Source organism: Artemia franciscana, chromosome 8 (genome assembly GCF_032884065.1).
Source record: "Artemia franciscana chromosome 8, ASM3288406v1, whole genome shotgun sequence".
NCBI lineage: Eukaryota > Metazoa > Arthropoda > Branchiopoda > Anostraca > Artemiidae > Artemia > Artemia franciscana.
The window spans coordinates 27,012,614-27,039,797 of record NC_088870.1 but is presented as its reverse complement, the minus strand read 5'-3'; the positions used below and the strand labels follow the sequence as shown (position 1 = coordinate 27,039,797).

Below are 27,184 nucleotides of genomic sequence, written 5' to 3'. Positions count from 1 at the left end.
ACCCCTGAAAAAAAAAAAAAACATCCGTGATCTGTCTTGTGGCAAAAAAAAAAAAAAATCCACATTTTTGTAGATAGGAGCTTGAAACTTCTCCTGTAAGGTTCTCTGATACGCTGAATTTGATGGTGTGATTTTCGTTAAGATTCTATGACTTTTAAGGGGCGTTTCTCTCAATTTTCAAAAATAAGGCAAATTTTTTCCGGCTCGTAACTTTTAATGGGTAAGTCTAAACTTGATGAAACTTATATATATAAATTCTTTGCAATTTAAATTCTTGCAATTCTTTTGATGTAACTATTGTTATAAAATTCCGTTTTTTAGAGTTTCGGTTACTATTGAGCCGGGTTGCTCCTTACTGCAGTTCGTTACCACGAGATGTTTGATTTCAACTGAGTTATCATTCAGTTTTTTGCACTTGGGATTGCTGTAGAGAAATGGTATCAGACGTGCCTCTTAAACTTTAAAAGTGCTCTCATTCCTAAAGAATTAGAGTTTATCCTTTGCTCTTTTCTAAGTGATGACGTTAGAAACTTGGCCTACGGCAAAAAAGTTAACTTTTGAACTAAGACAGATAGATTTCCTTCATGAGATATATTAGTCTGAAAGTTTAAATGCGTTGACAACTTCAGTAGTAAGGTACACACTGAAACCAAAAATAGGCCGATATCAATTGTGAGATATGTAGGGGGATTTTAAGCAACAGTTGGCTGTTAGCTCAAAATCATCTTTGGCGATGAAGGGTTCGCAACTTTTGCTAGTTGGTGTACCTTTTTTTTTATTCCGGTGTATTTGATGGTAAGACCAATTTGGTTCCAGTGGTAAGACATGTAGGGGACTTGTAAGTCCCCTTGTAAGTCTCCCTCTTGATGAGCAGATCAAAGTATATGTCATCCATTTTTTGGTAGAAAAATTTCTTCATGAGATATATCAGTTTGAAAGTTTAAAGGCATTGACAACTTCAGTAGTAAGGTGCACATTGAAACCAAAAATAGGCCGATACAGAAATGGTATCAGATGTACCTCTTAAACTTTAAAAGTTCTCTCATTGCTAAAGAAATTAGATTTTATCCTTTGCTCCTTTCAAGGTGATGGCGTTAAAAACCTTGTCTGCTGCAAAAAGTCAACTTTTAGACTAAGACAGATAGATTTTTTTTCGACATTAGTCGATAGCTCTTGATGAGCCGATCCAAGTATATGTCATCCATTTTTTGGTACAAAAATTCCTTCATGAGATATACCAGTTTGAAAGTTAAAAGGGGTTGACAACTTCAGTAGTAAGGTACACACTGAAACCTAAAATAGGCCGATACCAATTGATAAACATATAGGGGAGTTTTGAGCAACAGGCGACTATTAGCTCATAATCATCTTCGGCGATGAGGGGTTCGCAGCTTTTGTTAGTTGGTGTACCTATTATTTGATTCTAGTGTATTTGATGGTAAGACCAATTTGGCTCCAGTGGTAAGACATGTAGGGGACATGTAAGTAATAATCGGCTGTTATGCTACAATCATCTTCAGCAATGCGAGGCTTGCAACGTTTGCTAGTTGCAATGAGGGATTTGCAGCTTTTGCGAGTTGGTGTACCTAGTACTTATTTTAAGATCCTCACAGATTAACAATTTCAGCGCTTAATCGAAGCGAGGAAACAAAACCAAAGTGTTGCTCTCGCAAAACTTTACTCGGCGAAGCCGAACAAAGGTTGCCGCAACACCTCACGTTTACCATGCAACGTATATCTATTTTTCTTTTATTATTAACTTTGATTTTATTTTTATTTTTTTACCAGGAGTGGTGATTGTACTGATCTAGTATTAACTTAGATAAAAGATTTAATTTTTATTGTTATGAAGTATAAGGCCGTCAAATATATCGGTTTTTGGCATTCAAAATTAAATTTAAAATATCACTTTTACTCTGTAACGTTCAACACATACAGTCTTTCTCAATAGCGGCCAGCATTAGAAATTCTTTCTTATTTTATCTTCTTAATCTTGGTTTCAATCCTTTACTTTGAAAAAACTGCTTTAAAAATGCTCTACTTTTTATAGTTATAGAGTCTGGAGGAGTTAAATACATCAGTGTTTGATAGCCAAGTTCAAAAATGTCGATATTGTTCAATAATGTCCGTCCATTACTTCGGCATTGCTCAATAGAACTGAATGTTTTTATATATTTTGTAATTACTTTAATTTTTTTCATTTTTATAGACTTTTACTTTACTTGACATGGATGGATGGATGTGTGGCTTACACTTTTTGCTAGTATCTTGAAGTCTAAAAAAGTACTCGATGATTGGCACAATAGTACGCTCATCAAACTTTTCAAGAAAGGAGACGCGACAAAATATGGCAACTACAGGGGCATCAGTCTCCTATCTGTCCCGGGTAAACATTTCTCACAGATTATTCTGTTGCGCATCTAAACAGTCCTCGATAAACTCCTGCGGGAAGAACATCGAAGATTCCGACCGTCACGTTCTTTCGTGGATTGACACCCCGGATCACAATTGAGGGGATGCAATGAATGGGAAGAAAAATTGTGCCTCATTTTCGTGGACTTCAAGAGAGCCGTCGACTCCATCTACCAAGACTCGCTACGGAAAATCCTACGATACTATGGAGCTTCTGAAAAAATAGTGGCCTAAATCGTTGCATTATATGAAAACTCAGAATGTTGTGCTCAGACCCAAGAAGGGAATACTAGATATTTCCGTATCATGTCTAGCGTAAAACATGGCTGTGTTCTTTTTCCGTTCCTCTTCGTCCTCGCTGTTGAATATATACTTCGTGGTTGTACAGGGCTTGGCATCCAAATTGCAGAAACCAAATAGTTAGCCGACCTGAATTTTACTGACGATATTGTCTTGATGGAAAGTAAAAAGGACAAACTCAAAAGGATCTTCCCAGTACTATTCGTAAAAATGCTGGCCAACTTGGCCCCAAGATTAACACAGAGAAAACAAAGAGCGTGGCAACAACTGATTCCCCCCTGAACATAAAGTATGAAGATTCAACTATTGAGCATGATATATAGAGTTCAGGTGCCTCGGCAACACAGTGAAAAATTTAGTGTCAAGCGAGAGGGAAATGCAGCTGAGGATAGGGCAAGCCGGTGGAGCTTTTAAACGACTAAAACCAGTATGGCGATGATAAAAGTGTTATACGAAATTAAAAATGAAGCTATTTAATAGCGATGTCCTCTCTGCACCTCTCTACAGCAGCAAGTGCTGGAATTGAAACCAGAAACATGACACATATTTGATACCGTGCGTATAGACTCTGAGCATATACGTCAGAACCTTAGTTCAGTTGCTACCACAGTAGAGAGAATATATAAAGGTTCTCCATATTCTTATCGTGATGTGTACATCATAATCTCGCGTGCGCGAAGGAGGAGTATGATTCTTGTGTGGTTTTAGATCTGTGTCACCCATTTTTAATGGGGAGCATACCATTTGTCGCTACTGTATATTTCGAAGATGGCAAATCGAGGAAACGCAGCAATGGCAACGCTGTTCAGGAACAGTAATTTGACGGGAATAGGTGACTTAAAGATGCACAAAAACGTGTTCAACTCAAAAATAAGGCCAATCCTCCACAATGGAGGGGAAGTATGGGGCCTAGAAGTGGCAAACTCATTAGAAACTCTACAGCTACAATATTATAAACGAATGCTAGGTCTGCACGCCACAACTCACACACTTTTCATAAAGGGAGATTTGGGACTTTTCTCCATGCGAAAACATAGACAGATCCAATTAATTAGGTTTTGGCTGAGAATACTGCAATGTCCCTCCTCAAGACTCATCAGAGCAGCGTATGATGAATTATCTACCCTCGAACAAAAATCGGCATTGCCTTTCCATGTCAAAAACTACTGGACAGCACAGGTCTATCGTTTGCATGGAATGGAGGAGATGGCCCAATCTCAGATCAAAAGTCTTTCTGTCAGAGATCCAAACAAGGCTGGAAGACCAAGAAATTCAGAAATAGTGGAACGACCTTAGCCAGTCGGAAAGCTTAAGTTCTTACTATAAGGTGAAAGAAAATTATGGTGAAGAGTTATATTTTAAATTAGGGATTACAAAAGAATCCCTGAGGTCTTGGATGCAGGTGCGAGCAAACTGTCTCCCTCTTTATAGTGTTTGGAAAAATAGGCGTCACCCGGAAATGCGGTATACTTGCCCAATTTGTGGTGATCTTGATGGGCTAGACCATTTTCTTTTCAGGTGTCAGGGGCTAAATGAGCTAAGAGGGATCTTTCTTGGGGTGGGTGGTCGTGAGCCCCTTCTTGAAACTTTGAAGTCGACGTCAAAAATAAATATAGTAGCAGTGGCAAATTTTGTCCGGAAGGGTCTTGTTATTCGAAAGTCGATTGTTACATAATTTAGTTTGTTTGTTGTTATATATGTATGTATACGGCCTGAAAAATGGCTTTAAATACAGTCATTCATTCATTCATTCATATATTCTCTCTACTGTGCTCCGCAGGATTCTGAACATCGACTGGAGGGATTACGTCACAAATCTGACAGTCCGATCTATGTCAGGTCAGCCTATAGCTACATACGTCGTTCGGCAACGAAGCTGGCGATACCTTGGGCAAGTGATCTCTATGAACGACGATAGGATCCCGATACAGATATTGGAATGGAATCCGAAGAAGAGGTTGACCAAAGAACACCTTGCGTCACACTTATCAACGGGACCTGTCCAACATTTAAACGACGATCGAACACCAATGGGAAGATGTTTGGACGGCGACACACATGCGGGATAGCTGGCGGCTCTTCGTGGATGCCCAGGGGGCTTCTGGTGGCACAGAAGGGCCTAAGGTGAGGTTACTTAACATACTTTTTTCATTACCTTTCAAAAAGTGTTTGTTTCTAAGCTTTACAACCCATCAAAAACAAGACAGAGAGCGTTGAAATATTGACCGTTTTTTCTGCGTTAGCAAAAGTATCGTGTTCATAAGACTATGCCGGTTCACGAAATTTAATTAAACAAACCAAAAAGGTTTTTAAATTCAAAGTAAGGGACAAAATGAAAAGTTGGACAAAATTTTAGTATAATTTTAAAATTTTTTGATGGATTATGTTTGTTGAAAAAAACCTTATTAATTTTTCTACTACAGAATTCTGGTTGGACGAAACGGGGCATTATTGTTCATATGGAAATTATTACTGGCTTTTTTTTCTTCTACGAGGCTGACACTTTCAACAAGTGTTTGTCTCTAAGCTTTGCAAACCATCAAAAACCAGACTGAGAGCGTTGAAATGTTGAGCGTTTTTTTCTGCGTTAAGAAAAGTATCGTGTTCGTAAGACTATGCCGTTTCGCGAAATGTAATTAAACAAACCAAAAAGGTTTTTAAATTAAAAGTAAGGAACAACTTTAAAACTTAAAACAAAATCGTTCTGTACATATGGGGGACTATCCCCTCCCCACCTCCTTGCTCAATAAGGAAGGTTTTTTTCCAAAAAGTTTTTTTTTTTTTAAAAAAAACCTTATTTTTCCAATTCAATAGTCCTTGTGTTTCAGTAAGTCAAACTTCAGAGTAAAGAGCAAGGAGCTAAGGAGGAGATAGTCCACCTTATATAAAGAATAATTTCTGATGAAATAGGTTTCAAAATGCTCCTTACTTTCAGTTGAAAAAAGTATTTTTTTTTAATTTAATTTCTCATTGTTTTCCAAATCATGTCCATGCCTAAGCAAGATATAATTTTGGGGTACCGACTCCTTAAACCCATGGTCTATTGCTGTTGAAATGCATATATGAATAGTTAGAAATTGATTAGAACCACGCTACTTTTTTAGTTTCTCTGCTTAAAAATTGAAATGTTAGATTGCTATATAAATTTTGGACAAAATTTGAGTATATTTAAAAATTTTTGATGGATATTATGTTTGTTGAAAAAGACCTTATTAATATTTCTACTGCAGAATATTGGGTGGACGAAACGGGGCATTGTTGTTCATATGGAAATTATAATTGGCTTTTTTGCTTCTACAAGGCTGAAGCCATCACAACTACTATAATAGGATTCTCCGATCGATAAATGCCTAATATAAATGTGTGTAAATGCATTTAAATATTTAATATAAATAGAAAAGAGAAATATTATCATTTGAAATTGTTAAAAACAAAGTTTCTGGTAGCATTTACCCTCCCCCACCCCTCCAAAGAAATTTCTGGTGGGGCCCATGATACCCGTCCTCGCAATATCCACCTCTGTGGCGGTAGGCATGGGAATGTAACATTTTAAGCTACAGAGAGAAATATTTTAATTAATTCCTACCCTCCCCCGACCTCTTCCTACATTTTTCTGAAAGCTTACATAGAGTTAGAAGGTTGGGCATTAAACCCTGTCTATAAAATGACTCCCCCTTCATGACCCCCCTTCCTCCATGACAGCTGAAATGCAATTTCATTTTCAATGAATATTATTTTTGTTAAAAAAAGACCTTATTAATATTTCTACTGCAGAATTTCAGGTGGGGGAAAGGAGGCTTTGTTGTTCATATGGATGGACATTATGTGTGGTTTTTTTCCTTGTACGAGGCTGAAGCCATCACAATTTCTACAGTAGGATAATCTGATTGACAAATACCTTATTAAATGTATGTAAATGCATTTAAATATTTCATATGAATAGAAAAGGGAAATATTATCATTTAAAATTGCTGAAAACAAAGTTTCTAGCAGCATTTGCACGACCCCCCCAAGAAATTTCTAGTGGGGCTCATGATACTCCGCCTCACCTTTTCTACCACAGTGCCGGTAGGCATAGGAATGAAACATTTTATGTTTCAGAGAGAAATATTGTAATTAATTCCTACCACCCCCCTTCCCTACCTCTTCCTACATTTATCTGAAGGCTTACATAGATTTAGAAGGTTGGGCATTAAAATATGCTTTTTTAGGCATCTGCCCCACCACTGTCTATACAATGACTACTCCTTCATCACCCCTCCCTTTCCTTCATGACAGCTGATATGCAATTATACAATTTCAAAGGTAATTTCATAAAAAATAAAGTGAATCAACCTAATTCAATACATTACTGCCAAGACGCGGCATTGCTTCCTCTGCGACTGAAAATCATATATTATATTTTGTGATACCCTTGAATCGATTTGATTGTCAGTATATGAAATTGATTGCAAATCGGTCGTCTTTGGGGTAAACCTTTTCTAATACAATCACCAACCTTTTCGAATAAAAATTGTCTACCAACCCTTTCTAATAAAATTTGTCTCTGAAAAATTGGGTAAATTGGACAGTTCTGCCCCCAAAACCTAAGGCCCCATTTCTACGATGGCCAAGAGCCCTTGGAAGATATATTTTAGAGCATCTTGGTTATTCTGAAAAAAAGCTATCTCAAGATTTTGATCCAAGACCATGGGGGAGTCATGAGGTTGCCAGAAGCAAGAAAAGACCCGGGACTGGTTGCCCCAAAAATGGCACTAAATCTTCATTTGCTTGATCAAAGTCCTCTCCCAAGTGTCTACGACCCCTTATGCAATATGCTTGGGAGAAAAAGAACTATGTTAAAACTGAAAAACAATCAAGACACATTAATCAGAAAACCATAAGTTCACTGAACTGTCAATCTGCCTACCACCTAAGAGACGATTATTTAGGCGTATCGCAGAATCTAAGAACAACATTATCTGTTTTTGTGACCGTGACTCACTAGGATAGATGAATCTTACAAAAGAATTCAAAAAGAGTAAAGACATTTAATGTATCGTATTACCATAAATGGACAGAAACCTTAGAAGGAATCAGCCTTTGTCTATATTCATTTCTTATTAGATCCTTGTTGCATACCTTCGATATCTCATTCTTTTCCGTTTGAAGTATGACTCGGTACATTTTATTGCTGTGGATGCCTATAAACCTGGGTAATTTATAGTCTATTTCTCTTAATGTGAAATGACAAAAGCTTTTGTAATGATGAATAAAGTATATTAAAATCCACCAATCTGAAGCAAACAGGACCGAAAAACTGTATTAATTGATGCGTGGATAGCTTAAATTTCCATTCGAACAAAGCAATGGTAAATTACATAACAGCATTCTATTAAATATTTTTAATTCATCAAAAGATGAACCAGACCTTAACTAACCAAAACTGCCTTGCTTGGCGAAAAGGGTGCATTTTAATAGACCCTATTTCCGGTAATCAGCACTTTAATGAAACCATCCCCGGTACCTAACTAGAACACATTGTGTCTGAGTATTTTAAGTCCATTTTAAGTTAGAAGTTTTACATTGTCCTATTAAAGAGTGACTCGTCAGTGGATCGCTGCAATTATCCTCCTAAATACAATATGTATGTTTCAAAAAACCTCATTTCTGATTATCATTTCAACAAAGCTGTATACAGCAGCAACTTAAGATTCAACTTATTCGGCTAGTAATTTTGGACAATTCCTATGTCTGGTATGATTTTAATAGTTAAAAAAAAGGTATGCCCAATTCGTCTATAGGGGATTGAGGTAGGGAAAACGAAATATAAAAATACAGAAATTATAAAATATAGTACAGAATAACAAAAAGGTCTACAATAAAAATACGAATAGTTAAATGAAGCATCAGTAAATCCCCCAGAGTTCTGAAGTGGATATGGCTCGAAGACCCATTCTCCTATCCGCACATGACTATCTGGGATACGTTGAGAGTTTGTTTTGGGGAGAGCACCTTTATGTGGGGGAGAAAGACTCAAGATAGTTCAAGTGTATGTAAAACAGGAAATTATTAGAGCATTACAACATTCATTTATTACGGAGGAAGACCTATGCCAAAACACTCTCCCATACCCTTCTTCGCAAATGTATGAACAATTGGTTCTTTTATCTGATTTTAACGAACAAAAACGGGACAGGTAAAACACAAAACGATTAACTTCTCGCATCAGCAAAGTTTGTTAACTTTGTAAACCATCTTCATCCTTCCCTGCATGTAAAGCTTCAACGAATTAGTCTGAATACTACTGCGACCTTGTATTATAATCTGGGATAGTTCTGTATTTAAGGGTCCTGCCACGAAGTCCTAGAAAATTCTCAAAATGCAATATATTTTCATGTCCTATAGAATCAGTCACCATTAACCCAATAACCTACTGGCACCTTGGCATTTACCAAATCAAACAGTTCGTGGTAACGAACTGTAGTAAGGAGCGACCCGGCTCAATAGTAACCAAAACTCTATAAAACGGAATTTTGATACCAATAGTTACATCAAAAGAATCGCATTTTAATGCTCATTTTAAATATATAAGTTTCATCAAGTTTAGACTTACCCATCAAAAGTTACGAGCCTGAGAAAATCTGCCCTATTTTAGAAAATAGGGTGAAACAACCCCTAAAAGTCATAAAATCTTAATGAAAATCACATCATCAGATTCAGCGTATTAGAGAACCCTATTATACAAGTTCCAAGATCCTATCTACAAAAATGTGGAATTTTGTATTTTTTGCCAGAAGACAAATCACGGATGCGTGTTTATTTGTTTTTGTTTTTTTTTTCCCAGGGGTGATCGTATCAACCCAGTGGTCCTAGAATTTTTCGAGAGGGCTCATTCGAACGGAAATGAAAAGTTCTAGTGCCCTTTTTAAGTGACCAAAAAACCGGAGGGCACCTAGGCCCCCTCCCACCCTCATTTTTTTCCCAAAGTAGTCGGATCAAAATTATGAGATAGCCATTTTATTCAGCATAGTCGAAAAACCTTATAAATATGTCTTTGGGGACGACTTACTCCCCCACAGTCCCCGTGGGAGGGGCTGCAAGTTGCAAATTTTGACCAGTGTTTGCATATATTAATGGTTATTGGGAAATGTAGAGACGTTTTCAGGGTGATTTTTTGGGTGGGAGGGGAGGGGAGTTGAGAAGAGGGGGCTATGTGGGGGAAATTTTCCAAGGAGGAATCTGTCATGGGGAAAGAAGATTTCCATAAAGGGGGCGCAGCATTTTCTAGCATTATTTAAAAAAACAATGAGAAAATAAATATGAAAAAGTTTTTTTCAACTGGAAGTATGGAGTAGAATTAAAACTTAAAACGAACAGAAAATATTACGCATATAAGGGGTTCACCTTATATGCGGGTATCACCTTATACACCTCCTAATACCTCACTCTTTACGCTAAAGGATTTTTAGTAATTTCAACTATTTATTCTACGGCCTTTGGTGATTCAGGGGACGAAATTTAAGCTTTAATGCAAAGAGTTATTGACGAGGTATTGACGAGTGGGCGAACCTTCTCATATACGTAATAAAAACATACGAACATAGAAGTTTGTTACGTAAGCTAATTCGTAAGTTACGTATATCTTTTACTAATGAAAACGTTCGTAAAAACTAAAAGTTCTAGTTGCCTTTTTAAGTACCCAAAAAATTGGAGAGCAACTGGGCCTCCTTCCCCTCCTTTTTTCGCAAAATCATTCGATCAAAACTATGAGAAAGCCATTTAGCCAAATAAATAAATATGCAAATTTCGCTTTAATTATTCATCTGCGGAGAGCCTAAATCAAAACATGGATTAACTAAAAAACGTTCAGAAATTAAATAAAAAAAACAAGTTTTTTAACTGAAAGTAAGGAGCGACATTAAAACTTAAAACGAACAGAAATTACCCCGTTTATGAAAGGGGCTGCTCCTTCTTCAACGCCCTGCTCTTTACGCTAAAGTTTTTACTATTTTCAAAAAGTAGAGTTGAGAGAAAGAGTCAAACTTTAGCGTAAAGAGCAGGGCGTTGAAGAAGGTGCAGCCCCTTTCATATACGGGGTAATTTCTGTTCGTTTTAAGTTTTAATGTCGCTCCTTACTTTCAGTTAAAAATCCAATTTTTTTTATTTAATAATATTAAAGACCAATATGACCTAAAATCCAAACTTCCTTGATTTACAAACCCCATGTGATGGAAATCAATTTTTGAAAAGCGTTCTATAATTCATATCAAATTCTCGATCAAAATGTTGCTTGTGGTAAATTAAGGTATAGAGGGAAATCAAATGAAAAAGGAGCTTTTAATACTTTAAGTAGCATTTTCAATTATGGTAAGGGCGTGGATCAATTAATAATTAAATGCTTTCGTGCATCTCAAAAAAAAGATGTAATCAGCATGAAAAGATATTTTACGGCTGATTTTAAATACATACTTAGAATTCAGCTCCATATTCAGTTTTATTAAACCCAGCAACTACTTTTAAGTAAGGTTTTCCATTTCGTTTTTGCCAAATTTTTGGTGTTATAGTTTTCTTCTTTATTATTTTTTTTTAACTAGGAGAAGTAGGAAAATCTGAATCAAGCGCTCATTATAATTATGGGTTCAAATCTGGGTTCCAATAGCATATCAATTTCTTGCTAGTAGTGTCTTATTTATGGATTTTAGGCAGCGGGTGACCTGCCGAAAGAGGACTCTCAATATCTCTTTTGGCAATTCCATCAAATACGAAGAAAAAAAGTGAATAAACTCTTTTTTATAATTTTTACTGTCGTTGGATGAAAAAATTCCAGGAGGTTGGAGAAATACTTTCTTTTTCTTTCTTCTTTTTCAGATGTTATGATAGTGAAAGCAATAGAGTTAAGTACAACAAACACAGCACGTATTTGGGTTAGGCAGTCTCTTCCACAAATGTTGGACATGTCCTATCTTTCCGTAACAAAAGTCATAAGAATTTTCATAAGTATAACGGAGGGTTGCTAGGATTACTGCGATCGTAGTTGCTCCATAAAATATAGCCCACTCCCCACTTACGTCAAACACATGTACATGTTGCAACACTTCCGATTCATAATTGCTTATGGATTCCATAAGATATTGTTCAGGGATTATTTAGGGAATACTTAAAGGACAAATGCTAGTGGTTAAAGATATAATATGTAAGGGTGTAGGATATGTATAATCTAGAACCAAAATGCATTAAATTAATTTCTAAAAATGGTGGTTGATACTAACTAAGAGTGATTTATAAGGATTTATAAGCTAACCGACTACAAATCTGATGGTAACTGACATCCTGCGTCTGATACGACATTTCCAAATGATAACCACTATTTGAAAGTAGCGGTCCGATTACACTTTGCTGAAATAAGAGGCATGCAAGGATTTTCGGTCACTATGATAGGATGGTCAGTATCTAGGATCGTACGTCCTTGGTCCATCTAACAACCTTCCCCTCTATTGGACTTTCTGCATATATGCATGCTGTACCCTTTTTTTAAATTCATTTATTTTTTCACAATATCACAATTTCCAAATACTAAAGACTGTAAGTTATCATTTATAACTCATCTATTCATAGTCAAAAAAGACTAAAGCAAGTCCAAACAGCGGGAATTAGCAAATGGGGCTAAGAAAGTTGGAAAGGGATCAAGGAAGTTCAAATTGATTAAAGGAAGTAGCAAAGTCAGAAGGGGGCTAAAGAAGGCTGGAGGAGACTAGGAACGTCGTTAAAAATATCGAAATGGACGAAAGGAAGTCAAAGGGATTGAAGGAATTTTGAAGAATCTAAGAATATCAGAAGCCCCGAAAGGAAGCTCAAAGGTGAACAACAAAGTTGGGAGAATCAGAAAGGACTAAAAGAAGTTCGAAAGGGCTAAAAAATTAAAAGGAATCAGTTAAAAAGAATCAAAGAAATCTTGTCAATATTTTCATGTCGGTTTTCCAATTAATAACTATAGTTTATTTTAAAAATAAATAGGACACACCTTTAACCCTTGATTAGGTGCGTAGTAGCTATAAGTATTCATGACAACAGGGTTGGCATAGCAAACTAAACTCAACCTGGGCATTGAATTTGTCTAATTTATTTATTCTAGTTTAATGTTCTTTTGACTATTTTTTCTAAGTGAATAATAATATTGTGGCTCTAAATCAAGTCCCTAAATCATTTATATGTACCTCTTTCATTCTTAATTATAAGCTAGGTTTTTTCTTCTTTTAATTTATTATTAGGGCTGGGTCATCCTCACAAGAACCCTGATAGAGATGTAAAGGCTACACAATAATTCCTTTCGAATTCCTCAAATTTTGTAGAATATGGCTCCAGTCCTATTCCCTGATAGGCCTATATAACCCTCCAAGAAGACCGAAGTTAACTTCAGTTTCGAATTTACCTGTGAAAATTCAAAATACATTCTTTTTTACAAATGGATAAACTCTCGGCAATGTGCGCTAAAGCTACAAGGATTGAAAGCCCTTTACTTGTTAATCTTCAAAAGAGCCAGAAAACGAAGGTTTCAGTCAAATAGAATGAGCTCCACCCAAGAAAATAAGAATTGATTGCGTAAAATATGGCCCTATCAATCAAATTGGAGGAGGAGAAACACGTCCTATATCCACCACTAGTAAAGAAAAACCAAATCTCAGCGCAAAAAGAAACCTTTGAATCATCACATAATCAATGAAACGATGTTCCACAAGTCACCAGTTGGGAAATCGAAGAAAAAGAGGCCTTGGTGAAGGAAATAATTATTAAACTACATAAATGCATGATACACAGTAAAACCTTTTGTCAGAGCCGTAATTAATTAACGCTTTGAAAGTCCATACCGGCAAAAAATCTTATAGGCCTAATTGCAAACTTGGCAGTAAAGCATTTTCTTAGAATTCTACATTATTCAGGTGCTTGAGAGTTCATACCGGCAAAAATCATATAAATGAATGATATGCATTAAAATATTTTCTCACATTTCTTAGTCACATACCCATTTGACAATTCATACTGGAGATGGGCCTTTTGCCTGTAAAATATGCAGTAAACCATTCTCTAAGAATTTTATATTCATACAGGAGAAAAACTGCAAAAATACATAATATGCACTGAGTATTTTCATACCGTTGTAATTTATCCGCCCACTTGAGACTCAATAGTTTGAAAAATGAGTCTAAAAATTTGAAAAATGAAATACACTCGGCAAAAATTTAAAAACCTGTGAACTTCATCAACAAAAACAGAAAATCTTTGAAAACTTTCCGACAAAAATGGAAAGAATAGATCAAGACTTAGGACTTGGGTAATATTTTTATTTTATGGCTCAGTTTGTTTTTGATCAATCATGACCCATTTTTATTTTTTTATTGTTACTTATTTATTTGTCTTTAATACACATCTCAACAATGGAGTTATCATTATCAACCCTTCAAAAGGTACTTATCTTTTATAGCGCCGACAATCAAGAAGTGAATTTAGGTTAATCCTAATGAAATATACCAAAGTATGGAGAAAATATAATACTTTAGAAACGCATTTGGGGTATATATTTACACATTAGGGTGGTGGTAAAGCATAGCGGGTCTGCATGCAAAATGTGTTAGGTACACTTATTCTGCTTAATATGAAGTAAGAATTATTTTCTAACTTCACACTGTCCAAATACTTTACCAGACCCCCTCCCCTAATGTGCAAATGTATAGCCCAAATTATATGTTTCACATTGATTTTGTCACTTTTCTTTGTTTTATCTCGCGCTAAGCTGAAGGAAACTAACGAAAGAAACTAGTTTTACAGGGCAGCAATGGATGAAGAACTTGAGTGACGGCACTATAAACGACAAGTAGGCTACCCCTAAAAAATTATAAGAATTAACGAATTTAAATGCTCTTATGAGCAATCTTTTTTACGAAAAATCTGATTCCATACACTTTGATCAGCTCAGTAAGTGTCATCGATCAGGGTTTAAAAAAAATCATTCTTTCTCAATTTAGACGCTCAATTCTTTTGCTGCGGGTTTAATTTTAAAATATCCCTTCTAAGGAAAGTGCAAAAGGTAAGTTGCAATTTTTTTCAATGGAAAAAATAGCAAATTTTAGGAGGCACAAGGATACTATTTATTATCCTAGCACACTTGGTAAGTAGAACCTCAAACAATAAAAATCACAGAGAGAAATCACTAGCAGTGGATGGCAGCACTTTTGGACTTTTGGGAAGATGCCCGCTTTATGAACCTCTATTTTTTATTCATTATCATTACATGATATTTAAGAGGCAGGGCTAGGAAAATGTTGCACATCGTTATGTAGCAATTTTTTTAATGTAACTTCAATTTGGAAAGAAACCCGACATTTTTGAACAGTGCTGTCCTTTGGAAAGTAGAATTTAGCTTGAAGAAAAAAACTCGGCGGTAAGACAAAGATATTTCTGTTTGACATAGACCCTAAAACTTCCTTTTAACTACCCATTATGACTCAAGGACAAGCAAAAATAAGCCTTCTTGCCCCCGGATAAACATCGTCAGCCAGAATTCCAAAATATAATGGCGTATTCATAAATTCTACCTGAGTACTACACTTTCTGCAAGACCCTTAACAATTCCTCAAATTACACCGAAAATTATGATATAGGAAAAAGCAGTAAAAAAAAGTGTTATTCCACAACGAATTTGTCCGTACAATTACATGGCAGGGTAATTTAAAGAAATAACTACACTAATTAATTCTATTTTTCATATCAATTCCAGGATCTGTAAATAGCCTACAATTTTTTTAATTTACATAATCACAGAATGGTCTGTGAAATTAACCGCTTAAAATAAGAGGGTAATTAGAAACTATTAAAGATTTTGGCTAGGACACAACATTTCCAATTCATATAAAGATAATACGAGAAATCTTATTTGAGTTAAGGTTCCCTATTGCGGCAAAGCGGCGTTTCTGTAAGCCTTCGAAAAGAAAAATGAGCAGTAACATAACAGTAGTCAAATCACAACCTTACAGTTCTAATGGTGATGCAATTTTGGGAGAATTAGGTAGACAGGCTCCTCCCTATTAGCTTAGAAACGTTAAAAAAAGAAAAATATGGAAGTTTCCCGAAAGTGGGTCAACCATAAGAGCTTTCTAGCTTTCTACAGCTTGGTCACGATTTCCAGCCTTTTAGAATGCTTCTCTTCCACAAAAAATTAGACTGACTATTTCAATGGTTGTAACAAATACTGACTGCTCTTATAAGTAAAAGTAGAGCCAAAAATAACAGTTAAAATGACATCGTTTAAGAAACAAGCAATGGCTAATTGCAATATTAAATATTCAAGTTGCCCCAGAAAGTGTTCGCCCGTTTTATTAATTAAAATGAGATTGGATGAAAAGTTTTATTTTTAAGAAGTAAGAGAAAATGATGTTTTTAACTGTTTAGTCAACAGAAAGTTAAAAAAAAAGCAAAATAATTGTCTGGTGATAAGAGATTGTCATTCTTTACTGATTTAGGAATGGTAATTATTATTTCGATTACTTTCAAGCGTAAAATCTTATTTTGAAAACAAAGCAACAGGAATTTTCGAGAAGACCCTTAAACCCCTCGAAAATTTCAGCAGTTTGAAACAAAAAATGCAGTATTAGAATCATCATTGTCAAAAATCCCGTACAGGAAAATTGCGACCCGTTTTTCTGAATAACAAGGAAAATCACTTTTTTACATGGGTAGCAGTGATGTGCCCTCTTGTTGGTTCTTATTCTTCTTTGCGTTTTCTTTACCACTAATGGGAACTGAAACATCATAGAAAGCTGTTTAAGGGTTTATTAGAAAAATAATTTCTAATTCTATTCGCATTTCTAAGAATTCCACTTGAAAATGCCATCACACAGTGTCATATAGCACCCCAAAATTGTACTTTGGGTGCCATTTCTGGAATGAAAAGACTTGGAAGAACAAAAATCGTATTATGTTAATATCCCTGCATAGTTTAAAATAATACACCTGTGGTTCGCCAGAATGCTATATAGCATCAAATGTGGCGTTCATTAGTGCAATTTCTGGAGTAGAAATATTGCAAAGGTTGTAAAGGGTTCTATACAAATCTATATGGTCGAAAACCATTAGCCAGTGGCTTACAATCCCTTCTTTTTAGTTCCACTCCTCTAAACCCCACTACCAAACTAGTAAAGAGCAAACCACAGCCCATAGTAACAGAAAGTTAGAAAACGCATTCTAAAAAAAAACAAAAAACTGTATAGTCAGAAAAATTCACGTTTGAGACTAACTAAGATAATACCTATTATTTCAATTAATCCAATTAGTAAACATTTTATTGCGAAAAGGAATTTGCAGGAGCTTCAATCCTCTTCTAAAATACTTTACCCTGAGGGCTCGTGATTGCGTCTTATTCTTGGTTTCTGGTTCAACATAACCACTGACTCATTTGGCGTAAAATTTGAATTGAATTCATAGCGTACTATTTGTTCCTGTTTTTGCCCTAGGTAGGAAAGATCAACTGCCAAAAGGAATGACTATTTTCAATGTAAGAGATTCTGAATCAAAACATCGAGACAAGCATTTCATTTAGTGATTTGCCCTTCCTTGAAAGCCCAAAAGTTGAATGTCAAAAATTTGAAAGTCACTAGCAGCAAAAAAAACGATTTTTTTCAGTTATAGAAAATTAAAGGTGTCGCTTAACGCAAGAACTATAGAACATTCTAAAGACCTGTTCGAGGTGTACCATTATTTTTATCAAACAGATAAGAAAAGCAGTTTTTTTTTTTACAGGGACGACCATATCGATCAGAAGGTCCTTGGCCTTACTCCTTAAATTAAATAAAAAAACAAGTTTTTTTTAACTGAAAGTAAGGAGCGACATTAAAACTTAAAACGAACAGAAATTATTCCATATATGAAATGGGTTGTCCCCTCCGCCATCCCTCACTCTTTACGCTAAAGTTTTTAATTGTTTTAAAAAGTAGAATTGTGGCAAAGAGTCAAACTTTAGCGTAAAGAGCGGCGGATTACGGAGGGGACAACCCATTTCATATACGGAATAATTTTTGTTCGTTTTAAGTTTTATTGTCGCTCCTTACTTTCAGTTAAAAAAAACAGTTTTTTTTTAAATTTCTAATATTTTGAATTAATACATGTTTGATTTCGGGTCTCCGTACATAAATTATTAAAATGAAATTTGCATATTAATTCTTTTTTTGGCTAAATGACTTTCTCTTAGTTTTGATCAGACAATTTTGAGAAATAAGGGGTGGGGAAGGAGGCCTAGTTGCCCTCCAATTGTTCGGCTATTTAAAAAAGCAAACTAGAACTTTTCATTTTTAACGAACGTTTTTACTAGTAAAAAATGTACGTAACTTAAGAATTAACTTACGTAACAAACTTCTATATTTTTATATTTTTATTATGTATATAAGGTGGTTTATCCCCTCGTTAATGTCTCGCTTTTTACACTAAATCTTAAGTTTTGTCCCAATTCTTTAAGAATGACCCCTGATTAAGAAAGGCCGTAGAATAAATAGTTGAAATTACTAAAAATACTGTAGCATAAAGAGCGAGGTATTTAGGAGGAGAAGAACCCCTCATATGCGTAATAATCTCAGTTCATTTTAAGTTTTAATGCTACTGCTTACTTTCAATTGAAAAAACTTTTTCATGTTTTTTTTCATTGTTTTTTTTATAGTAATACTTGAACATCCTGCGCCCTTTTCATTGAATTTCTATTCCCCCATGACATATTCCTCCAAGGAAATATTCCCCCACATAGCCCCCTCCCCTTGACCCCCCCCCAAACAAAAAACATTCCCCTGAAAACGTCTGTACACTTCCCAATAACCGTTACTATATGTAAACACTGGTCAAAGTTTGTAACCTGCAGCCCCTCCCCTGTGGACTTTGGAGGAGTAAGTCTTCCCCAAAGACATAGTCATTATGGTTTTCGACTATGCGGAGCAAAATGGCTATCTCAAAATTTTGATCCATTGACTTTGAGAAAAAATGAGCGTGGGAGGGGGCCTAGCTGCCCTCCAGTATTTTTAGTCGCTTAAAAAGGGCACTAAATTTTTTCAATTCCGTTAGAATTAGCCATCTTGTGACATTCTAGGACCACTTGGTCGATAGGACGATCCCAGGGGAAAAGAAAAAAAAATAAAAATAAACACGCACCCCTGATCTGTCTTCTGGCAAAAAATACGAAATTCCACCTTTTTGTAGATAGGAGTTTGAAAGTTTTGCTATAATTTTTTCTGATACGCTGAATGCGATGGTATGATTTTTGTTAAGATTCTATGACTTTTAGGGGGTGTTTCCCCCTATTTTCCAAAATAAGGCACATTTTCTGAGGCTCGTAACTTTTGATAACAAAGACTAAATTTAATGAAACTTATATATTTAAAATAAGCATGAAAATCCGATTCTTTTGATGAATCTTTTAGCATCAAAATTACGTTTTTAAGAGTTTCATTTGCTATTGAGCCGGGTCGCTCCTTACTACAGTTTGCTACCACGAACTGTTTGATTACATAGTTTCTTCACCTAATTCTCATTGATTAATTGATTAAGCTAAATGCTTGTTAATTAAACAGTTTGGTAGTATTTAACACCTAGAGTTGAACTGCAGAGTTGAACCAGTATTTATCACCTGAAGTGCAACTGCAGTAGAGTTGTCTGTAACATTCAGAAATGCTATTCTGCTGCAAGACAAGCTTTCTGTATCTTCATTTTCTCCTTAACAATTTTACCACAATTTCAACCATAAATCCAAAAAACTGTTTAATATAGGCGAATATTGCCATGCATGCTGAAATCACAGGATACCTGTTAAAATTATCAAAGCCTGTCATCTCAGCATTGACATCCTGTCAAAATCACAGAACTCCTATTATTTTAGCTGGGTCAGATGTATTCCCTTGGAAAATCCCCCTTGGAAAATTCCTACGTGGAAAATCCCCTCGGATATTCCTCCCAGCAAAAAATATCCACCTGCAGAAAATTCCCCGTGGAAAACCCCTTCTGACTCTTCCCCCTGGAGCATTATTGACACATTTATAATTGAGCATTGAAAAGGAAATTAAGACACATAAATAAAATGAAGAAAAAATGAGATTCTGGAATATTCTACATATATTCCAAAATACATGCAGAGCATTGTATGAAGAATCAAATAGTACTTGGCAACTTTAGCTGTAAGTAAATAGCGACTAGGGCCAACAGTAACCAAAACTAGAAAAAGAAATTTTGATAACGATCAATACATCGAAATAATTGCATCTTCATGATGAGCTCAAATATATAAAGGTCACTATGTTTAACTTACACATCAAACTCTACGAGTCTGAAAAAATTTGCCCAATCTTCGAGAAATGGGGACAGCACGCCTCAAAAAGGCAAGAGATATGGATGAAAATAACATATTTGCATTCGTCAAATCACAGAACCTTATTTTGGAGGTTTCAAGCTACTGTCCAAAAAATGTAAAATTTCGCTTTTTTTCCCAGAAGAAAGATTGCAGACGCGGGCTTATTTTATTAATTTTTTTTTACAGGGGTGGCCATATCGTAAAGAAGATCCTAGAAGATCAGAAGAGAGCTCATTTATATGGAAAATAAAAATTCTAGAGTCATTATAAAGTGATCAAAAGATTGCGCCATTAGTAAGTAGGTTCCTGAGCCATTTGGCTTGTGGCACCAAACTGCAATTTTGCCCCATGCAGGACCCTGTTATTGTCGATTAAAAATTCAGAGTTAGCAAAAAGAATAAGGAAACAAATGTGTATTGAGCTTCTGAGTTGCGGAGGAAGTAATGACGCACGGTTGCGTATTCGTTGCGGAAAAATCACTTATTCCACATAAGTAGAAGTCTTTCAGATGGGAAAACCTTCTGGTGTACGCCTAGTAGATGATGCTCAGTAGTATTTTTTGTGAATAGAATTTGATAACTTTTTGAAAGCTTCCTTTACCTTAACTGTTCTATTTGGAATAAGACAAAATCCACAGGAAGTAATTACTTCTACTTCTTAGTATCAACCTCTTATCTCTGTGCAAATACTGTCATAGGGCAACTCTTCTACCGTTGCCAATAATTTCATATTCCCAAATTACCGTCTTTAACCTTCATCTTACCCTGCTTTGATAACTTAACTCCAAAAAAAAAAAAAAAAAAAAAAAAACTAAAATAAATAAATATTTGAGAACAAATACTATAGGATATTTTGCACCATACATACTGCCTGCTTTTTGGAATATAGATACAATATTCCCAAATTCCTTCGTTCCTTTATTACTTTTATTTGGTATGCTTTCTCTTGGGCTGCTAAATTTTTTATGTTGAGGGATTTCCCTTGGGGGTGGGGTAATTTTCCACGGGGAGAAACTTTCTGGGGGGAGGAATTTTCCGCAGGCACCATTCCGTTCGGAGGGGAGTAATTTTCCGGAGGTGTTTTCTATGGGTAGAATCTTCCAGGAATTTTCCTAGGGAAATTTTCCAAGGAAGGGATTTTCCTGCGGAATAAATCTAGCACCCATATTCGAAACACTTATCCTGCAGAATATCCTATCGATTATACTCTGGGTTAGTAGGGCAAAAGTAGTGCAAAGTTTTACACTGCGCCAGTAGAGGACGGGAAAAACCACAAAAGCTATCATTGAAAGTGGAATTGATAAGTTTAACGAAAAAAAATTATCGTGAAAACTTAACTGAGAAAAATCATTGAAACCCAGTTGTTCTTCTTCTTAAACTAGGTTATATACAAGTAACAAGAGAGCTGAGTCAAGGACCCAAATAATATTTGAAGGAAATTATTAGGTAATCACGAATTTACGTAAATTCACCAAAACTACTGCAGAGATAAAAATTTGCTTAAGGTAGTTAGAAAGATCGTGTAGGATTCTAGTCAGAAATTTGAGGTATTGCGTTAACCATGTAATGTTGGTAAGGACATATCACACAGTTTATGGTAAGGAACTTTAAGTAAGGAGCGACTCCACCCAATAGTACTTGAAACCCGAAAAAGGAATTTGGTAAGAATTAATACAAAAAAAGTTGGTTTTTCATGCTGATTATTTGTTTGTTAATTTTTTTGCCAGGGGTAATCGTATCGAATCCATTGTCCTAGAAGATCGGTAGAGGACTCAATCGAACACAAATCACAAATTCTAGTGCTCTTTTTAAGTAACCCAATAGATTGGAAGGCAGCTAGCCTCCCTCCCATGCGCCGTTTTCCCCACAAGCATCCTATCAAAATTTTAAGATACTCATTTGGTTCAGCATGGCTGAACGGTGCAATAGTTTTGCCTTTGGAGATGACTTGACCCCCCCCCCCCCCCGATTGGGAAAGGGCTTTAAGTTAAAAAATTTTCCCATTGTTTACATATAGTATTTTACTAGGATTTATGCATAAATTTTTCCAGAGGGGGGGGGGATTTCGGCCGAGGGAATTTTCCACGGAGAAATTTGTACTGGGGAGGAAGTTTTCTGTGGGGAATTCTCTAGAGGAATTATTACATGAGAGGGGGAGATATTTTCTGGTACGACAAGAAAAATGGTCAGAAAACAAGTAAAAACACGTATTTTTTCCACTTAAAGTATGGAGTAGCATTAAAACTTAAAACAAATAAAAACTATTCCATATGTAAGCGGGGATGCCCCTTTCTCAATCCTCACTCTTTAGACTAAAGTCTTAAAGTTCTTTAAAAATATTTGTCATCCAAATTCAACTTCATTCAAGGCCCTTGTGTTTCAGGAGTCGTTCTTAAGGAATTCGAACAAAAAGTAAAAATTTTTTTGGACAAAAATTCAAATCCTTACTTTCAGTTGAAAAAACTTGTTTTTTTAACTTAGTTTAACAAGAAATTATTGTTATTTTTCAATTGTGATTTTGCAGATAAAACATATGCCATTTTAGCTGTAGTCAATTGGGCCACAATTATGTGTCCTAGTTTTAAAAATAGCCCAGCGCTCATTACATTGATAGACGTTGGAATGGTTATCCAAGTTTCTAAACATTAACTGAAACGTCATTGAATCAGGGAAGATTAATTGAAAACAAATGAAGTCTTTTTTTTTCACTAGAGCTAGCGAATTCAAATCGCGATAATCTTAAGCTAATTCTTAAAAAGTATACACAAGTTGAAAATATCTAATTTTTAGAAGTTCACCTCGAACGAAAGCATAATATGAAATAGTTTGAAAAAGAAATATTTGTAAAGCAGTGTAATAATACCATGTGAAATAACAGCGGCTTAATGACTTCTCCCCACAAGAAAAAAAAGCAATAACATAACATGTTGAGGTGTAAATAATAAGGTACATTAGTGGGTATAGTGAGGCCTGCTGCCTTTGAGCCTCGAGGGCTGTACAGATATTTTTTTTTTGTGTGACACACGAATTCCATATTCTTTCTATCTAAGGAATAATATTTACTTAGCAAAGAGCTTTTTTTCCAAAGGTCACTTTATGGGGACCGGGTGGCCATAGAAATTTTGAAAGGAGCTCATTCCTTCCAAATTGCAATTCTATCCAAAGAAAACAAAAAGCTAAAGAGGAAAGAAATTAGGTAAATTTTTCACAGTTCATATAATTGACTTGCCAATAAAGTGAACATACCACTCGATGCCTTTTTTTATGTTCTTTATGAATATTATAATTGAGTTTTTGAGCTCTTAAAAATGACGAATTCTCAATTAAAGTATGAGTTATCGGTCGTTTTTGACAAAATAATACCACGTTTTCTCAGCGCCGTTTTCTTGGTCGTTTTCAACAAAATAATACTGTATTTTCTCAGTGCCAGAATTATTTATAATAAGGTTAGTTTAGGTCAAAAAGTGCTTAAATTGGAATTTGCAGTTGAAGCGATTATTATATTGGTAAAAAAAAAACATAAAAAAGGGTATCAAGTGGTATGTTCACTTTATTGGTAAGTCAAATTATATGGAGTGCCAAAAATTGACCAGAATTTCTTTTGACTCCCAATTCAAAGTTCTTTTCAAGTATACATAATTGCCACTATTGCTTTTCATTTTTTTTAACATAACATTTTTAACATTCATTTTTTATTTCTTTTAATATATTGATCATTTATTTATTTATTAATATTTATTTATTAATTTATATTTATTTATTATCTATTTAATATTTTCATTTTTTTTAATATAACATTTGTTTTAACATTTTTTTAACATAATTGCCACAATTGCTTTTCGGCCTCCCTTCTTCCCTCTTAATTTCTGGAAATACCTCTAGATTGCATATAAAAATTTGTTGATTTTGTTAGTTTTAATGATTTTTGGTCAAAAGTTGGCGAGAATACCAAATAACACCACTATTTTTTATTTGAAAAATAATAAATTATCTGTTACAACATAATGTTACCAATTTTTCAAGCCCTGGTACAAATAGGAAAGGGCTAGAGGTAGAAACTCTTATGAGATCGTGATTTACGTGTACATTTACGTCTATTAACATAAATAAGCCGTGCAATGGCAATACTTTTCAAATAAGCAGCATACCCTAATTACTTAGTCTCGATAAATTCATGCATTTTCACATTTAAATCCCATAATATTTACATCTAGATTAAAGTATTTATATTTACATACGCTAGTAACTTCCTTTCTGCAAAAGTAAAGTGAAGCTGCAAGACTGAATCATGGAAGTGGTTCAAAATGCCTCCCCCTTACAAAATGCCTCCCCCTCAAAATTCTCATAGCCCGTGAATAAATAATTCAAAAGTGAGTGTAAAATGATCTTTCAAACAAAATGGAAAACCTCCCATCCCCTAGCAGGCCACTTGCTCATCGGGACAAATCTCTGGCTTCGCCCATTGCCAGAATTAAATCTAATTCATTTGGTAATCTTGATGCAAGATTCACTTCTAAACAGGGTACACTAACAACAAAACTCATAGCAACGAAACTTCTTACCTCATAATTTCCGCCGCTCAATGTTGGTATTACCGGAACAATTTTTTGGGGTCATGAAACTAGGGTAGATACACAGTTACCATCAATGTGAACAGCTTTTTATGTAGCAAATCCTTCGCCGACTCACCGTTATGGAGTTATTCAAACTGAAAGTTGGTCATTTTTCTGTCAGTTTCCACTGTTTTTTAGTCTTTTTTCAGTTATATAATTGTTATCTTAAGACCGAAATGATTGATCGACTGACATTTGAGGCCAGCCAAGAGAATACACAAGTACTGCATTATGGTAAGCAAGTTATTTTTATTCAAAATTAGCCCTTTTTTTTCTTGTTCGTTAGCGATTTCAAATTTCCGATCAACGAAAACGGAAATGATTAAAATTCTATATGCATTAATACAAGTATATTTGGGTCGGAATAACTCCATAACGGTGAGTTTGCAGTAGTTTTGCAAGAGAGAAAAGATGTTCAAAAAGTCAAAATGCATCTATTAACAATAGTTTCATGACCAAACGAATTGTTCCGGTAATACCAACATTTACCATATAGTCATATGCCTTACCCAAAAGTTTGCTAATTTGTTGGAATTTTTTTTCAAATTGGTATTTTGAACCAAATCTTCAAAAAAACACGTACCAAAAAGTTTGCAAACCAGCAAAATTAGTCATTTCTTGTATATAGCCTAGGATAGAACTCAAGCGTCGAAGTGGGGGAAACCGGATACAACTAAACTAAAATTCAATATAAAAATTGTTCAAGTCGAGCATTGAAAAGAATGAACGAAATTTTTTTGTTGTTATTGCAGCTAGTTTAGAATTAAATACTACGTCAAAATTGTCTTTAGTTATTTTTATGCTTCCTATTCCGTCCACCTTAAAAATATAATGGGTAAAATAAAAACATTTAATTTTTCATTATAAAGCCTAGACCTTATGTCTAGAAAAAAATAACTTTTTCGCATTTATTACCCATTCATCCCCCCAAAACGAGTTACACTCCTTTTAAAATGGGCGCAGTGTCAATTTCGCTTAAGCTACTTACCAATAAAAACAAACTACTTCTTGAAGTTAATCCTTTTAACAGCCCAAACGCATTCAAATGTACATATAAACTTAGAACAACCAAATAAGCACTGATTACAGCGAAAGGTAGTTACAATTTCAGTGAAGAAAACTTGGCAAGGGAAGAAAGTCTATATTTTTCTGGTTCTTACTACCTACGGGCAATACCGAATAAACCTATATTTGTAATTAAGGAGAATACGATTCAGTTATTTTACTTTATTCTGCACTCCCGATAAGATAAACATATCGTTTATCCTTGGATAAGTATATTGATGAGATCAGCGGATAATTGATCTGCCTCTTTAGATGATTTGATTAAATCAGCCGTCAAGTAACTGACATAGGCCAGTCAATAAGTTTTTCTTTCCAATAATTGTTAGACGTAGGCTTATAATTGATAATATGCTCATCAGAAAGCCTCAAATATGCCATTTCAAAAAAAAAATTAGGGTGAAGCAGCAGCTCAAACTTAAAGGGCGTCCATGCAGGGATGAAGAAAAGGAGGCTTATGCCCAGGGTCCCATCCCCGAAAACTCGAGATTTTGAAAATTTCTAATTTTTAGGATTTTCATATACTAAGAGGACAAATTCTTTTCAGCTTAATAAACTTCGGATTCCGGCCTTCTTTCAGCAGGATAGTGTGAAGATCCACCTGAACTTTGACGGGCACACAGCAACAGTCAAGCAGACTTCCCACAAGAAAGTTAGCCCACTAGGCTTTTTTTTGCCGAGGCGGTAGCTGGCTTCAAAGTTTAAAAAGTCGAGGTTCCCCCAATGATTAAACTTTGAAACCCACTAGTTCCAGAACCTTTAGAGGTCGCATATATTCTTAGAAAAGGTGTTTTTGGGAGCGGGCAGAAATAACCCATATTTCAAATGATTCTCTCCATTTTTTTGTGTTTTGGTCACTTCTAAGGGAAGCTACCATAAAGGTTACCATTCTTTTTTTATGTATCGTTAGATTCTAACCTTGTTACCTTGTTTTTTCATTTAATTTCTGAACGTTTTTGAATCAATGCATGTTTTGATTTTGGCTCTCCGCAGATGAATAATTAAAACGAAATTTACATATTTATTTTTTTGGCTAAATGGCCTTCTCAAGTTTTGATCGAATGATTTTGACAAAGAAGGAGCGGGGGAGGAGGCCTAGTTGCCCTCCGGTTTTTTGGTTACTTAGAAAGGCAACTAGAACTTTTAATTTTTTACGAATGTTTTTATTAGTAAAAGATATACGTAACTTATAAATTAGCTTACGTAACGAACTTCTATATTCTCATGTTTTTATTACATTTATGAGGGGGTTCAACCCCTCATCAGCACCTCGCTCTTTACACTAAAGCTTAAAATGTGTCCCAATTTCTTAAGAATGACCCCTGAATCACAAAAGCCGTAGAATAAATAGTTGAAATTACTAAAAATACTTCAGCGTGAAGAACGAGGTATTAGGAGGAGCTGAGCCCATCATATGCTTAATAATTTCTGTTCGTTTTAAG

At 35.2% G+C, this 27,184-nt stretch overlaps 1 protein-coding gene across 3 annotated transcripts in view; it reads right to left on the bottom strand.

The window, feature by feature from the left end:
• Positions 1 to 27,184, bottom strand: part of LOC136030225 (trichohyalin-like) — a 185,779-nt gene that overhangs the window by 132,627 nt on the left and 25,968 nt on the right. Inside the window, exon 1 of one of the 3 annotated variants that reach the window (XM_065709040.1) lies at positions 25,669 to 25,792. The exons of 1 other annotated variant lie outside the window; for it this stretch is intronic. The gene's annotated coding sequence lies outside the window, so the exon portion shown is untranslated. Of the gene's footprint in view, positions 1 to 25,668; positions 25,793 to 27,184 lie in introns of those variants that run through there. One more of the 3 variants, XM_065709041.1, reaches the window with a different exon arrangement.